Raw genomic sequence first — 6,000 nt, 5'->3', positions numbered from 1 at the left:
GCGTGTAATGACGTAGCTAGTATAACTCAGAATGTCCTGTTGATTGGTGCATAACACACAGGGACAACTTTGTCTTTCATTCTTACTTGTTTTCTCTTAGTGTCTTCTTAACTCTTTGAAGCCGATGCTCATCTAAATAATGTTTGAAAAGACAACGCATCTCCATTTCAAATTGACGCTGTTTAGGAGAATCACATAAACACACTACGGGAAATTGCTAACGCTGGTGGTACATACAATTACCACTAGGCTGTAAAGGGCGAGGGAACGGAAGGATTTGTGGTAACCGGCGAGAATTTTAGAATATTCGTAAGGAATTTTAAATGTTTAATCTGTTAATTGCTCGATAATTTGTCACACACTTGCGATGTTTCATATTGGTCCAGTTGGTATGGCAGATGCAGGAACACAGTCCTCATATAAGTATTTATATTCGCATTTTATCAGTAGATTCATACGATGCCTGCTATAAATTATGAGCTCCTCGTAGTTGACTGTCCCCCGAGAAAGATTGGTGATCCCTTTCTTAAACCACTGTTTTTTTCAAATATGTTGGCAATATCACTATAGTCATTACGGATGTACTGAGTGAGGATACCAAAGTTAGCTTACCAAGCCTTTGTTTAGTGTTACGTATCTCGGAATGTGCAGAGGGAGTGACAAACGAAACATAATCGCTAATCTGCAAATAAAAGGAAATGTGTCACAAAGTGTGGATATTTCTCCTGTATAAGTTCTTAGTAATTATCTGAAGTCCCATACAGCGCACAGCACGAGGAAAAGATGGGAGACATGACGCGAAGGCTTAGACGGGAGGTTGATTCCGTTTGTTGGTTGGTATGGTTCATCTCCGAAATTAAACAAAAGGGCGTGGATCAAATTTTGTTTTTTGGGGTTTTACACTGAACGTTGACAGAATTTAATCTGGGTTTTTGCGCTGTGTATTCTGGTAGAAGTTTATCGACGTTTCAGAGGTGCTTACTGCTTCTATCATCAGGCCGCAACGCCAGCAAAACTTTTACAAGACGACACTGTAAAACAAACCAGAAGACAGGAATCTTTATTAATTCAGTCCGTACCTCAAAGAAAACTACGCGTCTCCGTTGCAAAGAATAGTTCGTTAATGCTGTTTAACATAATAATCGCTGTGCATTCTGAGAACCATACGAAACCCATAAATATGAAATGTTTCTACCAGGGGTGGAATGAGCCGTTACTAGGAAGAAAATTTACCTACCACAGCGAAAACTGAGAAGTTTGATTGCTGTTGGTTTATGAAAAGGCCTGCTGGCGAAGCCTACGTCACTTTTGTCCTTCCAGTTCTGCATATGCATGATAATTTAGAAAACGGTAGTTGTGTTCGAAGGTCGAGTAAAGTTGTGACTGGCGTTACAAACGCGCTAATTCTCACAGTTGTCCTAGTTGCAGCGAGCTTTTTCAATTATACAGAGCATAGTTTTTTGTAGGCTATGTGTTATAAGACATTATAAGATAGTTTCTCTGTGGTGAAATGCGGTTTGTGGTCTTCTGGTGTGCGGCGAATAAGAACATTCTGGGGACCGTATTGAATCCATATTTAAAATAGAAGATCTGAAGACTTAGACGAAACATCAGTCTGAAACGTTGATAAGCACCTGCAAGTAGAGGCTACATGGCGACACAACCCAGTAGATCACAGTCCAAATGTTTGTCAAGAAGATTTATTTTATTTAGTGTTCTGTCTGACGACAGGTCCATATGAACAGGATCCTTCCATCCTTTTCTCGGACTGGGACCTGTTCATATACGTTCTTGGCAGATGATCCAGAAGTGGTTTGCCATTGCCTTCTTCTGTGTGTGAATGGAGTAATTGTTGGGATGCCACGGAGGAAAACTCCGTGTTGCCTAGACCACGGCCTTGCCCAACACAAGTTATAAATTCGGGCACCGCCGGGAATCGAACCCGAGACCCCAGGATTACAAGGCCAGCGATCTAACCGCTAGACTATTTTATTATTTAGTGTTCTGTCTGACGACAGGTCCATATGAACAGGATCCTTCCATCCTTTTCTCGGACTGGGACCTGTTCATATACGTTCTTGGCAGATGATCCAGAAGTGGTTTGCCATTGCCTTCTTCTGTGTGTGAATGGAGTAATTGTTGGGATGCCACGGAGGAAAACTCCGTGTTGCCTAGACCACGGCCTTGCCCAACACAAGTTATAAATTCGGGCACCGCCGGGAATCGAACACGAGACCCCAGGATTACAAGGCCAGCGTTCTAACAGCTAGACCAACGTGGCCATCATTTATTTATTTAGTGTTCTGTCTGACGACAGGTCCATATGAACAGGATCCTTCCATCCTTTTCTCGGACTGGGACCTGTTCATATACGTTCTTGGCAGATGATCCAGAAAAAACTATATCAAGTCCATTTCTAGTAATTACGATGACGTCGATTCGGAAATCAAATTAAATCAGAAACCTAGGTGTCATTTCAATTTCTCGTATTATCAAGTTTCCCTATTCCTTCTTTTTAATTTACAAAACTGTTAGCAAATACGTTGTGAGCAGTTGGTGTCTAATAATCTATAAATTCAAGTTCATTAAATTAGATTAATTATCACCAGTTTCGTTATTAATCACCCGATAAAATTTCCGCTGAGTGCCTCTAACACGTCAAAGTTTCGCTTGCTTTTACTGGAGCCGATGGAAAGAAAGGATTTTAATCCTTGAGTAGTAACCATTCTGCATTTCAAGTTCCGGGCCAAACTCATTTTGTCAGACTTTGTGTATTATCATTTTGTTAGTTTATGTTCCATCCTTACAAGTCTTATATAGCTAATGTTAGTGCATTCAGGTAATGTAAGTTTAAATTATAATCTACAGTGCGAGAATGAAATGGATGGATTAACGCGTTAAGCAGTTGGCCAGATAGGACCACAATAATACCGGAAGCGGTTATTTCCTTCAGCTTGCAGTTAAATAAATTGTATGTGCATATTAGTGTTATTATGTTTTTGAGAAAAATCGGTTGCTTAATTCCAAATTCTGACTACGATATGGTTAAAATGTTGAGCCAGACCATATCATCTGTTAACTCAACTTCGTCGCCATGTTTGTAATGGTTGACTGGTAAACAACTTTGAACGCATAATTTGTAGGTATATTTAGAATCTGTTATATTACATTTCATTCCTATCTGCAATGGTTCATTAGTTAGTGCTGTTAAACCGAAAATTAAGCAAAAACTGTCTGCAGACTCAACCAAGAACGAGTTTTAGGGAAGCTGAAGACGACTCGGAATGTTGTCTATCGTCATATGTGAGGCATTTCTTTTTCACTTTGTACTTGTTACCTTCGTGTGGACATTTGCTATAAGCACGTTCTTAGCACCTACTACAATTCTGAACGGCATCACGACCCAGAAGACTACAATCCACGGTGGACAAAAGCTCCAAGCTCGGAGCAGGTGTAATGTAATGTAATGTAACGTTTCCTAGGTAACCATCTTACACATTTTTCGTTACACTTTTTTGCGGAATGACACTGACCCTTCCATATAGACGTATTTACGTCAAAAAGGCCTGATTCTCAATGAACTGACTGTTGTAATCAAAGGGTTGAAGATTTCTGTCTTCTGGGTTGTTGCGCTGTGTAGTCTGGTAGATGTTTACCAACGTTTCAGAGGTCATACTGCCTCCGTCATCAGGGCGATGAGTATGAAGATTTCTGTCTTCTGGGTTGTTGCGCTGTGTAGTCTGGTAGATGTTTACCAACGTTTCAGAGGTCATACTGCCAGTACACAGCGCAAAAACCCAGAAGACAGAAATCTTCATGGCCCTGATGACGATGGCAGTATGACCTCTGAAACGTTGGTAAACATCTACCAGACTACACAGCGCAAAAACCCAGAAGACAGAAATCTTCATACTCACCGCTGTGAAAACCTCAAATCTTACATAATCAAAGGGTTGTTAACGCCACTAATCATTATTAAATGCTAATGGAAATAAAAATGTGTCGCTGTATACGTACTGTATACTTACCTGATTTTCTGGTTGTCTGTTGTTCTGCTATAAGAAACAAAGACATCATGTGAACCGCGCTTATTGGGATCTTTAAAAGCGTAGCATTTTATGAGTACGTGGGTGCTTATGTTTGCGTTCATTTTACAGGCATCGTGAACGAATTTATGTTCGTATTAAACTGAAATACTTTAGAACTTTCTTGATGCTCCATGTCAGTGGCAAATGCTTTTTGTAATGACTGTTTCTGTTAAGTTGCATGTTGTGAGCAATGAAACAACCTGTCTGGCTTCAACCGCCGCTTGCCAGATGCCCGCCTGCCGGGCGGACAGATGCTGGTGGATCAGCTATTGTCCTCTGTAACTTTTAAATCCCAAGTACAGAATGCTTGATATTTAGAATCAAAGTTGCTTTGGGTAATAGACAGATATATGTTTGTCGATGTCGGTCTTCCGTGTTGTAACGCCGTGTGGACTCTTGGTAGGCACCGACATTTCTAATAAACATACCGTCTTCCATTTACTTTTGATGGCATCTTGCTAACTTTATTCTCCCATTTGAATCTCACTTTATACACGTAAGACATATTTAATATTCAAATACGTTTTAAATAAGTAGCCTTTGAAGACGAATATCATTTAAATAATATTTAAGAATTCAGTCCGAACGCCAAATAAAACACGTTTTCTCCGTCCACTTTTCAGTTTCCAAGCAGCTCAATAGTACCGACTTTATATATCTTCTGTCCAGGTTACACGTCGAAGTGCACCTGTCTGTACTAACTCAAATAACCAGGAGGGACTCCAAGGAAGACTCCTTCTGATACGTCGCGTAAAAAATCAGACATACACCACCCGAATATTCTCGAATATGTCCCATTCTGACTGAAACGTCTAATGAATTAAGGGTTTGTTTAATTATTCTTAAGTGAGTGATCTTAGATGTATTCGCCTTCTAAGACCAAGAATTTAAATAGCGACCTTATTGTCTGTGTCTAAGGAATGAAGACCAGATAGCGTCTGTGTTATAGGGTTAAGAATTACAGTTCCAAATCCGTGCCTGGCAGTGTGGCGGAAGACCAGGCGAAAAGGTTGTTGAGGAGAAGACTACGAAATAATTTCTAATTTGAAGATTCATACAGTTATTTAATCGCAACTATACATATTATTAATAATATACAATTCGTTCACATAATTAACATTTTATAGTGACGTAGTTTCCAAATTTTGAATGGCCGTGTATAAAGTTAAGTGATTAGGTAATGTCAAGGAAAACAACTACGAATACTTAAGTAAGCAGGCCATTGTGTGTCTTATCAGTACTGACCTTTCATATGCTGCATGATATTCACAACCAAAGGTCATGAAAGGTGATTATCTATACCCGTTTTATCTTTTATATTATCGCATCTAAACTATTCATCTCTTCTGAATGTTGGTTAGCTTTAGAATGGGAACAATGTTCGACTCGTGATCGATATGTTTTCTGACATTATGCAAAAATATTGTCAGAGTTTGGATAAGAATACAGACTTGAAGAAAAAAATAAGGACGAAAAATTACTCCTTTTTGTATAAACTAAATTAGACGACTGTTTTTAATTTTTAAGTATTCTTTGTTTGCTCTGAAATCATATCTAACAGATTTATCGTAATTGGAATCTGTAATACTGAAAATTATGCACATAATTATTGATCCTTTAAAGTCCAGTGGCAACTATATGTACTACCTACATTAAGAATCAGTGGCCATGCATTTGTGCGAATGGGGTTCGTATGATTCTCACTGCAAATAGCTAATATTTTCTTAACAAAATTGAACGAATATAGACTGACGATGCGTCTGAAATAAAGTTGACGTCATAAATTATACATTCGATGCACAGAAGTCCATAAAACGAACCCTTAACGGCGAGATGTGTCTGTTTGTCCACATATTATATTTTATCACCAATCTACTCGAGGGATTCCCATGCAATTTTATATACTGAGGCT

The sequence above is a fragment of the Zootermopsis nevadensis genome, unplaced genomic scaffold, assembly GCF_977971745.1.
Source record: "Zootermopsis nevadensis isolate Lab colony 2312 unplaced genomic scaffold, Znev_1.0 Znev_ptg000003l, whole genome shotgun sequence".
In the NCBI taxonomy this organism is placed as follows: Eukaryota; Metazoa; Arthropoda; class Insecta; order Blattodea; family Termopsidae; genus Zootermopsis; species Zootermopsis nevadensis.
Note: the sequence above shows the minus strand (reverse complement) of the source record.